This window comes from Rattus norvegicus, chromosome 3, assembly GCF_021556685.1.
Source record: "Rattus norvegicus strain SHRSP/BbbUtx chromosome 3, alternate assembly SHRSP_T2T, whole genome shotgun sequence".
Taxonomy (NCBI): Eukaryota; Metazoa; Chordata; class Mammalia; order Rodentia; family Muridae; genus Rattus; species Rattus norvegicus.
This window is the reverse complement of record NC_141536.1, coordinates 104,768,428-104,781,222: the sequence shown is the minus strand read 5'-3', so window position 1 is coordinate 104,781,222 and position 12,795 is coordinate 104,768,428. Positions and strand designations below refer to the sequence as shown.

Below are 12,795 nucleotides of genomic sequence, written 5' to 3'. Positions count from 1 at the left end.
GCTTTTCTCATGCCTGTTGGCCATTTTGCACATCTTGGAGACCTGTCAGTCAGATCCTTTGCCCATTATTGAAAAGTGATGCGATCTTTTTGTTACCATGTTGTAAGAATTTTTTATATTCTAGATGCAAATGCCTCCTCAAACCTGCAGATATTTTCTATTTTATGGGCTACCTTCCACTTTTTTCATGATGTTCTTTGGATTTTAATTTTGGCAAAATCCAACATATCTATTCTTGTTTTCATTAAAAGTTTTATGAGCACATATTATATGTAGTAATAGATTTTGTTATGACAATTCCACATATGATTGTTATATGTTTTGATCATACTTACCCCCCCTCCCATTGCCCTCCCTGTCTCTGTCTCCTCCTTGCCAAGTCCCTCCTGGTGGGATTACAGACATCTGCGTACACACTGCCCTTCTGCTTGTGATGCTGTAGTCATTGCCACTGCTTGTTTTGGCTTCTTATTCTTGCACATTCTAAAATTTCCTAAATTGGGACCCACTGTCCAATTTAGATGTTAAATGGGCAGAGCAACTTCTAATTGGGAAAGCATGTTATGATTTCAATCTGTGGACCTTTTTGCTTCTCCTACTTCTCAGAGCATCAGCTATTAGCACCTTGACTAATTTTATTTTCCCCAGAGTCACCTTGCCCTCTGGCGGTGCTAAGCTCCTTGCTGTTAATGAACTTGTGCTGTATGTGACCTTCCTGCACGGTGGTGGAGCTCGCCAATCCTGCCCCTCAGGTGAGCTGGAAACTCCATCTAAAACTCTGCCTAGTGATGTCTTCGGGTACCCCACTCCCCTTCCAGGTGGTGTATCTCCCTTTCTCTCTGTATCCCAGGTTACAGGATATCTACTGCCATATGTTTAATAATTACTTGTCTACTATTAGGGTCTAATTATTCAATAAAAGCTTGTTGAGTTATTTAAATTTTTCTTTGCTATTATCTTACAGTTCACTGGTTTAATATCAAGTCACTCTCTCTATGATAGAGTCTCATTCTGTTGCCCAGGCTAGTTTCAAACTTGGAGGCTCAGTTGATGCTCTTGGCCCAGCCTTCTGAGTACTAAGAGGGCAGGTGTTTACTGCTCTACCCATCAAGGACCCTCTTCGGAGTCAGAGAATGATCTAGCAAGGCCGCATCCCCTCAGCACAGCGACCCTCTCTGCATGGCAGTGGCTTCGTGATGCCAAATACATGGTGACTGGAATTCTTGTTGCTGCCAACACTGGCCTCAATAACAAGGTTTGATCTGACCGACTGGTCAGGGGAGTAGATGTTAACACAGTTACAGGCATCTAGTAAGAATATACAGTCGTCAGGTGTGGTGGTGCATGCCTTTAATTCTGGCGCTTGGGAGGCAGACGCAGGCAGATCTGAGTTCAAAGCTAGTCTAGTCTAAGTGGTAGGAAGTTCCAGGCCAGCCAGGGATACACAATGAAAGCCTGTCTCAAAAAAACAAAAAACAAAAAGGAAAGTTGAAGCCAGGTATGGTACACACTTATAGTGATGGCCTTGTTCAAAAACAGAAGAGACAGAGAGAGACATAGAGAGAGATGCATGCATCATTCAGACAGAGCAGACAAAATCTTCTGTCTACTTGCTGCTTCTCCTCCTGTTGCAGCAGCCTCTGTTGTATAGCAGCTTAGGAGACACCAGTCAAGAAGGTCACATGGTATTGAATCAGGAGCTAGGCTGTCCTGTCAGTGTCTTTCCTGCTTGTGACCCGGAGGGGAACACTCAGTGCCTACATTGCAGCTGTAAAGCCAGGTTGCCAGGTTTTTGGGTGGTGTAGGGACAGTGCCAATGGCCTCTGAGCAGTAAGCATGTATGTTTTACAGCAGAACAGCTCATTGGAAGCAAACGGGAACCTACAGAGCCGCCTTAAGCAGCTCGCTCCATTTTGCTTCCAGTCTGAAGCCACTATGCCTGCAGGTTCTTCATGAGCACCACAGGTCTACCCTCTGTTCCCAAGATGGCTCCGTCGCCCAGCAGGCTCCAGCAGTCACTGTCAGAGCTGTTCTGGATTCCACCCAGACGGCAGAAGCTCTCCCATCCTGTCCCTTGAGGACCTCCACTATGCCGTTTGCTCTCATGGCTTCCTTACATCTAGTTAGGTACAGATCCATGCCACCCAAGTCCCAATGATTCCCCAGGACATATTTTAGCCCTTGCTCTCAGCATCAGTGGTGGCACTGTAAGGGAGTCCCTTTAAAAGAGGAAATGCGGTGCTATGGTTACATCCCAGGCTCTAGAGTTCTATGACCTGGCTCTGAGTTCTAGTGCCTCTGTTTCTTATTTCTGACCGTGGGCAAATCATTAATGTCTGAGCATGTTGGTAAGATCAAACCTATTGCCTTGGCTTCTAGCAAAGACCACACCATGAACTCTAGTTGTAAGATCTATTTGGCAGTGGCTCTCTAGATGCTGGCCACTGGTATTAGTCCTTCTAACAGCAGCGTGCTCCATCTGCTTCTGCCCCGTTACTCCTATCTGGACAGACAGAGAGCATGCAAGGTTGGGGAGGGGAATTTTGCTGTATACTCTTCCAGCCCAGAGAATCTGTACACTCAGGTGCAAATGCTAGTGGAAGCAGTAGCAATCCAGTTTTATGTATTTATTCTTGGAGTATAACATTGTTTCCTGAAATATATTCTCTCTCTCTCTCTCTATCTCTCTCTCTCTCTCTCTCTCTCTCTCTCTTGTGTGTGTGTGTGTGTGTGTGTGTGTGTGTGTGTGTGTATTCACATGCCCATGGGCATATGTTAGCACCTGTGGAGGTTAGAGCCAATAGTATGTGTCTTCCTCGATCACTCTCTGCCTTACTTTTTGAGACAGCGTCTCTCATTGGTCTTGAAGTTGGTCGTTGTGTAGACTGTCTGGCCAGCAGGCCCTAAGGATCATTTCACCTCTGCCTCGGGCACGGGGATTTCTAGCATACACTGCCGCACCTGGGTTTTGATGTGTGCTGGGGATTTAACACAGGTCCTTGTGCACGTGTGGCTGCTGAGCCATCCCCACAGTCTCTCCTTAATGGAATAAAGAATCCTTTATTGATTTCTCTGGTATGTCATAACAAGAGCGGGCCTTTTCTTTTTATTGGAGCAGAGGAAAACCTCAGTTGTCTGATTAATTTTTTCTTCTCTTTGAAAATAGATTTTATGGTTTCCCCTTCCTCCTCTCCCCTCCTCCTACCTCCTCTCCTATCCAGAGCCACTTCCTTTCTGCCTCTTATTAGAGGAAGGGTGGGTTTCTAAGGGAAAATAAAATAAAATATGATAAAATAAAATAAGATATAGCAAAATCTAACACACCAGAATTGGACAAAATAAACATAAATATCAACAAGGAAGGAAAAGAGCCCAAGAGAAGGAACAAGAATCAGAGACACACTTACTCATGTACTTAGAAATCCCATAAAACACTAAACTGGAAGCCATAGTGTGTGTACGAAGGACCTGATACAGATGCATGCTTGGAGCCTCAGTCTGTGTGAGTTCAGATGAGCTTTGATCATGTGGCCTCAGAGGGCCTTGTTTTCTTGGTGTCCTCCATCCTCTCTGGATCTTAGACTGTTTCTGCCTCTTCTTCCACAGGGTTCCGGAGCCCTCGAGGGAGGGATTTGATGGAGACATCAGTTCAGGCCCGAGTGTTCCAAGGTCTCTCATTCTCTGTGTAATGCCTGCCTGTGCGTCTCTGTATTTGTTCTCATTGCTGCGGGAGGCCTGAGCAAGGTGCTGATCTGTGCATAGCAGAATGTCATTAAAGGTCATTGTATTGCTCCTTTTTTTAAATGAAAAGAACATCAGTGTTCAGTTTTTCCCAAGGTCCCTGGGCATCCAGTCTCAGGTTCTTGGTCACCCAAGCAGTGTCAGTGCGAGTTCCATCCCATGGAGTGGCCTTAAGTCAAACCAGAGACTGGTTGGTCACACCCACGAGCCTTGTGCCCCTCACCAGCAAGGCATTTATGTTTCTCATTTGGCAGGATGCAGAGTACTTCTTACCAAAGATGCCAGGACAAGGGGGTGAAGGAGCTCTGTAGGCAGCAGCTTGTCCTCTCCACGCTCAGTGAGTTGTGCAGGTGTTGCCTTCAGCAATGGGGCCTTGTATTGGGTTGCGGAGAGCCAACCTGATATGTCTTGGCCACAGCTTGGATTGTTTGGGGTTCTCATGGGACCCCTTTGGCCAACAACTCAATTAGATGTAACTCAAGGCCAATACTGGAAACTTTATTTGATGAGAGATGGCAGTCTGTCTCACCCATTATTTGGCAATTACATTGTCACCTTCACAGGTGTATACATTCTAGGAAGCTTCTATTGCATTAGTTTTGCACATTGCCCCTCAAGTGGCCCTTCATTTTAGCTGTCTCTCTCCCATTCCCTCTCATTCTCTTCTCCCGCCCCCCTCCCCACTTGATTCTCCCAGTCCAGCCAAGCCGCACCCATCCATTCTGTTCTTTTTCCCTTTCCTAGTGAGGTGCATCACCCCCTGCCCCCACATCTTGTCCCTCAATCTATGATTTAACCCCTGTGGTTCTATGAATTGTAGATTGCTTATCATTGACTTAACACCCAATATCCACTTCTAAATGAATACTTTCCATATTTGTCTTTCTGGATCTGAGACACCTTATTCAGAATGATTTTTTCAAGCGCCACCCCCTTAGCTGCAAATTTCATAATTTTGTTTAATATCCGAGTAACTATTGTGCAAACGTACCACATTTTCCTTCTGTTATGAATAGAGCAGCAATGAACAAGGCTGAGTGAGTGAGTGTGGTAGGATGAAGTGTCCTTCGGGAATATGCCCGAGTCACTTTCTTGATAAGTGAACGGCTCTCCAGGTGAATCACAGGAAACTGTCTAGCACCTTCGATTCCTGCTGGGCCGGCTGCTTTCTCAGCTGAGGCTACCTTTTCCACCCTTCCACAGTCACTGTTGTTGTCCTTCCTGTTGGGAGATTGCTAGCTCAATGCTTGGGATTCCCCCAAGGATCAGGAAGGATCTGCTGTGCATCCTCAGGGGCACTAGTGTCACGCAAAGACAAACAGTGGAAAATGTGGGTGCCCACTCAGTGTGGCTTTCTCTGACTTGGGGTTCCTTTTCAATGAGGTGGTAAGAGTCAGTGAGGTCTGAGGTGTGACATAGAGAATGGCATGCCAGTCGGGTGCAGGCTGTGTTCCAAGTGCCAGTATGGAATGTGGGGCAAGGACAATGGTCTTTCCTCCTGCCCTCCCACACTGAGCTCTGTGGCTGCTTCTGTCAGTCCTCTGTCATAGCTAAATTAGCTTCCACCGGGCAAGGTATCATATACATTTGAGCACTATAGAGTGCTTTCTATAGTGAGTTCAAGGCCAACGTGAACTACAAGATCCAGACTCAGAAAGAAAACATTAATTCCTAAAGTGACATTTTCATCATCCTATTTGACTGGTTGGAAGAAGAAAGTTCTGTCTGTCTCTCCGTCTGTCTCTCTCTGTACAAACGTAGTTTTCTTTCTCATATTTAGTGGGAAAGTAAATTTCACCACAACTTTACTATGCCATCTGTAGTTGCACTTGGTTTGGGAAGGTCAGGGTTGACAGCCTAGGTGTAGTCTTCCTCATGACTATGTCTACTCCCATAGGAACATGCCACTGTTTAGCTTTATTATATTTGAACATGCAGCCAAATGCATTTTCTTTATTTATAGGACAGTCCTTCAAAAGTAAGACTGTCTAGGGCTGAGGAGATGGCTCATTTGATAAACTGCTTACTGCACAAGCATGGTGACCACAGTTGGAATCCTTAGAACCCATGTAAAAGCTGGGCAGGCGTGGTTGGCCTGCTTTTAATTCAACACTCAGAAAGCCAAGACAGGGGCTTCCCCGATGGCTGATTAGACCAGCTGGAATTGATGTGCTCTGGGTTCTTTAAAAGACCCTGGCTCAATAATGCATGGTAAAGCGAGGTCAAGAAAGACACCACTGTCAACTTCAGGTCTCCATATGCCTGGGCACACATGGGCAAATATACCTATGCTCACACACATACACCCACACACATGCAAATACAATAATGACACACACAAGCGCCCATATGCACATCCCGTAGATACTGCCAGGTTTCTTTCCTGATGTCTATAACAATTTCCTTATAAACCCAAAACATATAAGGACGCTTCTATCTCCATATGCTTTAGTACCAAGAAGGCAAGGCTGACTCCATGACAGACCTCAAACTGGCAATTTAGGAGACTAGGCCTAGGAACTGGGCAAGTCTAAGCAAGTCCAGACAAGTCAATTACTAATTACAAACAAACAACCCCCAAACAAAACAAAACAAAAAAAACCAGGCTCCAGCCTCCACACCTAGGTAATGGTTCTGGAATGCCTAAAGATAGAGTAAGATAAAGCTCATCTACCCTGGAACCCCAATGTGCTTTAAATCCAGCCTGTGAGCTCTGTCTTGGTAATGGGAGACCCCAACTTGCTGGACTTGTGCGTTTACATACTGTTTGAGTCAGGGGTATCATTCTTTGGTGAGTCATGGACCTTACAGTACTAGATGTTGTCAACTTTATTTCCATTTTTTTAATTTTGGTTTGCATTTCTCTATTTCCTTAGGAGTCAGCATCAGAGTCTTTTTGGACCTTGTTGGTAAACTTTGGCACTGCTTTCCCAGCAAGCCTCACTGACTTCTGTTTCTCCAGGTGGGAACCGAAACCTGTGTGTCCTAATGGCTGATGTGTGCTGTCTTCACTTAAAATCTCCACAAAGGTGGATTTGAAGCAGAAGCCATTTGGAAAGGTTACACATGAGAAGGAAAGAGTGCTGATGTGCGTGCAAGGTTACCTGGGGTGTCTGATTTACCCAGCTCTCTGCAGAAGTCACCTCATGGGCCCAGGACCTTGCTGTCCCCTTGCTCTGTAGATCAAGTAGAGCCTGTGGTACTCCTATGCAGTGAGGAGGAACTCACGGAATGTCATATTAGGGAGAGACGTGTAGAGAGCAACTGCGTAGCATGCTACGTTAGAGAGAGGCTTCTGTGGAGGAACATGGATGGCATGTATATTAGAGAACTTCCCCCATCCAGCAGCTGCAACTTGACCTTTCTCTTGCCCGCTGCTAAAACAGGGTGAACCGACCTGGGCATCCCTCCTTCTGTGAGGATTTTTCTAGCATTTGAGCAGTCCTGGCGTCCTGTTGTGACTCCACCTAGCAAACTTCATGCTGCTTTCTGAATAGGTTGAACATCGGTCGGTTACAAACAGTCCAGAGACTGAAACTATGGCCACAGTGAGAGAGCAGAGAGGTAGAGAGGGAAGAAATAGAAGAGTTTCAAGTTTTTAGGACGGAAGCTCCAAGTACTGAAGTTCCTAACTAATCTAAAATGCTGTGAGAGAGTGAGTCAGATCCTGTGAGGTGTAGAGTGTGGGAGGGGTACCAAATGGAGAGACTTGGCAGACTACCGCAGGAGCAGATGTGTTACGAGTGTATCTCATTGGAGGTGACAGAATCAAGCGCCCAGCTGCATGTGTGCTTAGAGGTAAGATGTTTAGCAAAAACTGGAATTGCCAGGGAATTAAACAAAACAAAACAAAACAAAACAAAACAAAACAAAACAAAACAAAACAAAACATCCCCCATCTGTGTTGGAGATTGGCAAGGCTCAAAGACTGATAAGAACTGCGTAATTGTGGAGAGTTAGAATGTTGCAGATCAGAGACTGATTACGTTGGGCTATCATTAATCCCCTTGTGCTATTCATTGCCCATCCCTGTGTTTGACCCAACATCTTTTTGACCATTGGGTAAAACCTTTGAAAGGTATCCTTAGCAGAGCCCCTCACAAATCCAGAAGTTCAATACGTCATCAGATAGACCCCCAGCAGACTTTCCTGCTCCGCTGTGTGGACAGTGCCAGTGTATTTGCTAAGCACATTGATTTATGACTCTTCTTTCTCTTGTGACTAATAAATGCCCATGGAACCTCTACAGGGAACGCTGTTACCAGGAGCTTTGAAGAATCCCATATTTTACTGAGAAATTGGGGCTCTTTTTCTGAGCTCTTCTATCTGGAGGCAGTTTTGTTTGAGAGAAAACAAGGCAGGTGAGCTATAAATCTGAACAGCTCCCCAGAGGTGGGATGTGGAGGGTGAGGGCTGAGGTTGGGTTTGGGGAGTAGGAGGTGTCAGGGAGACAGCCTTTTGAGTTAGCAATGGAGGTCGACAAACAGCTACATGGCAAAGGGCAGTCGAGTTCAGAGAAAAGTGAGATACCCAAAGTTCCAGAGAAACATATTTACACTTTGGCCAGTCTCTGAAGAAAGAGATAGAAAAGAAAAAGGAAAAATTGAAGAGAATTAAGACACGAGTGGCTGCAGCTCCAGGACCGACTGCACTGAAGGTTTCCACAAAGGAAAAGTACATTATCTCCTTAAGGGGATACCTACTCCTCCTGCCTAAGCATGGCTGCAGGTCAATCAGCCTTGACTGATAGGCCCAAATGGGTGAACTCTTCAGGCAGGAGACAATAGTATGTAATGCTCTTATCTTTGGGATGACCATGTCTCCACACAAGAAAATTTCACTAGGGAGAGGTCCACCCTCGGAGGCCCTCAAGGCTTTAGGGTATCTGTAATAACATGTTTTTCAGAGCAGCTTCAGTCTGCGTTCCCAAGTCACGGTCACTCATACTTGGTTTACGAACTCTCTTATTCCCTTTGTTGAGAAAGCTGGAGTTGCATCAAGACAAAAGGATGCTTTCCAGATATATAACCTATGATACCCGAGGATACCATATCCTGAGATGATAATACCAGAAGAATAGGAAGAGGAGTGGGAAGATTCAGGTTTTGTGTGGGCGTTGTGAGTTGCTTGTGGTGCTTAGGAGGATGCAAAGGGGATGTGTAGGCCTGCAGGTCCAGGTTTTGTCTTAGCCACTGTTCTGTTGCTGCAAGGAGACACCATGACCAAGGCAGCTCTATGAAAGAAAACACTTAATTGGGGGCTTGCTTACAGTTTCAGAGACTTAGTCCCTGTCACCATTGCAGGGAGCATGGCAGAATGTACGGAGCTGGAGAAGTAGCTGAGAGCTGAAACCTCAAAGCCCACCTTCAGTGACACATCGCCTAATCCTTTTCAAATAGTGCCACTGCCTGGTGACTAAGTACTCAAGTATGTGAGCCTACCAGGGGGCCAACCTTATTCACCACCACAGATTTGCATGGGAACATTTGGGTCTGGGGCACACCTAAGATGGGCTGTAAGCACAGGAGCCATTTGCAGGAGCAAATGGTTAGTGGGCAGGGCTAGAAGGAAGATAAAGATAAAATGAGAAGGGCCAAAATGGCCTTGATGGGACAAGAATCCAGCAAAAGAATCTGTAAACTAGGAGCAGGAAACCCAGAAAGAGTCTGCTGGGTGGAAGGATTCTGGTTGAGTCCATATCTTGTCATGTGCAGAATCTGGTTAGGGTCAGCACAGAGGAAAAGGTAGACGCTGTCACCACTAGTCCTTCACTGCCACCTCATAGGCCTCATGGTCACCTTACAAGCCTCCCTGTCACCTCACAGACCTTACTGTCACTACACTGGCTCTACTTGACACCTCACAGACCCTGTCAACTTACAGGCCTTACCGTCAACTTATAGGCCCTACTTGATACCTCACAGGCCCTCACTGTCAACTTACAGGCCTCACTGTCACCACACAGGCCCTACCTGATACCTCACAGGCCCTCACTGTCAACTTACAGGCCTCACTGTCACCACACAGGCCTTACTTGACCTCACACAAGCCTTCACTGTCACCTCACAGGCCTCACTGTTAAAACACAGACCCTACTTGACCTCACACAGGCCCTACCTGATACCTCACAGGCCCTAACTGTCAACTTACAGGCCTCACTGTCACCACACAGGCCCTACCTGATACCTCACAGGCCCTCACTGTCAACTTATAGGCCTCGCTGTCACCATACAGGCCTTACTTGACCTCACACAAGCCTTCACTGTCACCTCACAGGCCTCACTGTTAAAACACAGACCCTACTTGACCTCACACAGGCCCTAACTGTCAACTTACAGGCCTCACTGTCACCACACAGGCCCTACCTGATACCTCACAGGCCCTCACTGTCAACTTATAGGCCTTGCTGTCACCATACAGGCCTTACTTGACCTCACACAAGCCTTCACTGTCACCTCACAGGCCTCACTGTTAAAACACAGACCCTACTTGACCTCACACAGGCCCTAACTGTCAACTTACAGGCCTCACTGTCACCACACAGGCCCTACTTGACACCTCACAGGCCCTCACTGTCAACTTACAGGCATCACTGTCACCACACAAGCCCTGCTTGACAGCTCACAGGCCCGCCCTGTCACTTCACTGGCTTCATTGCCATCTCACAGGCACTCAGTGCCACCTCATAGTCTCTCATTGTCAAAGCACCAGCCTCACTTCTATATCATAGGACTTCATTTTCACCTCAGAGGTTTTCACTATTATAACACAAGACCCGACAGCCACCTCATAGAACCTCACTGCTGCCCTAGAGCCCCTCAACATCACACCAGAGGCACTCAATGTCACCTCATAGTCCTCGTGGCTACATTAAAGACCATGTCGCCTCCCAGAACTCCCTCTCACACAACAGGATATTATTCTGATTTAACAGGATCTTCCTGCCACTACACAGGACATGACTACCATCCCACAAGCCCTCACTATGACCTAATAGTCCTCACTGGTACCATGTAGTGCCTTTCTTTCTCTTGCATCTCAGGCCTCTTTAGTCCTTATGGCTACCTCATAGGCACTCCCTAATTCCCCAGAGGCATTGCTGCCACTTCATAGGCCCTAACTGCCACCTCACAGGCCCTCATAGTCATCTCACAGGACTTACCTACCCCTGACTGGTCCCACTTGTCATTTCATAGACCTATACTGCTGCCTTGCAGGCCCTTCCTGCTACCTCACAGTTCTCATAGATACCTCATAGGCCTCTCTGATATCCCAGAGGCATCACTACTGCCTCACTGCCCTCAATTCTCACTTCACAGGCCCTACCTGCCACCACACAGGCCTCAACTCTCCCTTCACAGGCCCCATCTCCTATAGGCCTCACTCACCTGATAGGCCTCACTCCCTCCTCACAGGCTTCATTGTTACCTCTCAGACCCTAACAGCCACTTCCCACACTGAGTGCCATCTCATTGGCCCTCACTCAGATCTCACTTCCTCATTGTCACTTCTTAGCACTTCCTTGTCACTACACAGACTCAGCTGTCAACTCATAGGCCTCACTGCCGCTCTACAGCTCCTCTATTGTACCCTGCAGGGGCCCTCAATGCCGCCTCAGTCCTCATGGTGACCTCATAATTACTCAGACCACAGAGGCATCGTCACCTCATGGGCTTTATACCAATCTCATGGGCCTCATGGTTACCTCACAGGCTTCACTGTCACAGGCTTCACTGTCACAGGCTTCACTGTCACAGGCTTCACTGTCACAGGCTTCACTGTCACAGGCTTCCCTGTCACAGGTTCTCACTGTCACAGGCTTCACTGTCACAGGCTTCACTGTCACAGCCTTCACTGTCACAGGCCTTCACTGTCACAGGCTCTCACTGTCACAGGCTCTCACTGTCACAGGCCTTCACTGTCACAGGCTTCACTGTCACAGGTTCTCACTGTCACAGGTTCTCACTGTCACAAGCTTCACTGTCACAGCCTTCACTGTCACAGGCCTTCACTGTCACAGGCTCTCACTGTCACAGGCTCTCACTGTCACAGGCTTCACTGTCACAGGCTTCACTGTCACAGGTTCTCACTGTCACAGGCCTCACTGTCACAGGCTCTCACTGTCACAGGTTCTCACTGTCACAGGTTCTCACTGTCACAGGCTCTCACTGTCACAGGCTTCACTGTCACAGGCTTCACTGTCACAGGCCTTCACTGTCACAGGTTCTCACTGTCACAGGCCTCACTGTCACAGGCTCTCACTGTCACAGGCTTCACTGTCACAGGCTTCACTGTCACAGGCTTCACTGTCACAGCCTTCACTGTCACAGGCCTTCACTGTCACAGACTCTCACTGTCACAGGCTCTCACTGTCACAGGCCTTCACTGTCACAGGCTTCACTGTCACAGGCTTCACTGTCACAGGTTCTCACTGTCACAGGCCTTCACTGTCACAGGCTTCACTGTCACAGGTTCTCACTGTCACAGGCTTCACTGTCACAGACTTCACTGTCACAGGTTCTCACTGTCACAGGTTCTTACTGTCACAGGCCTCACTGTCACAGGCTCTCACTGTCACAGGTTCTCACTGTCACAGCCTTCACTGTCACAGGCCTTCACTGTCACAGGCTTCACTGTCACAGGTTCTCACTGTCACAGGTTCTCACTGTCACAGGCTTCACTGTCACAGCCTTCACTGTCACAGGCTCTCACTGTCACAGGCTCTCACTGTCACAGGCTCTCACTGTCACAGGCTTCACTGTCACAGGCTTCACTGTCACAGGTTCTCACTGTCACAGGCCTCACTGTCACAGGCTCTCACTGTCACAGGTTCTCACTGTCACAGGTTCTCACTGTCACAGGCTCTCACTGTCACAGGCTTCACTGTCACAGGCTTCACTGTCACAGGCCTTCACTGTCACAGGTTCTCACTGTCACAGGCCTCACTGTCACAGGCTCTCACTGTCACAGGCTTCACTGTCACAGGCTTCACTGTCACAGGCTTCACTGTCACAGCCTTCACTGTCACAGGCCTTCACTGTCACAGACTCTCAC

The 12,795-nt window shown here is 47.5% G+C and overlaps 1 protein-coding gene across 16 annotated transcripts in view; it reads left to right on the top strand.

Moving 5' to 3' along the window:
* Positions 1-12,795, top strand: part of Gpr176 (G protein-coupled receptor 176) — a 101,767-nt gene that overhangs the window by 59,881 nt on the left and 29,091 nt on the right. For 3 of the 16 annotated variants that reach the window (XM_087646862.1, XM_087646834.1, XM_087646796.1), the window contains exons 2-3: positions 6,618-6,703; positions 7,991-8,102. The gene's annotated coding sequence lies outside the window, so the exon portion shown is untranslated. 16 annotated transcript variants of the gene reach the window in all.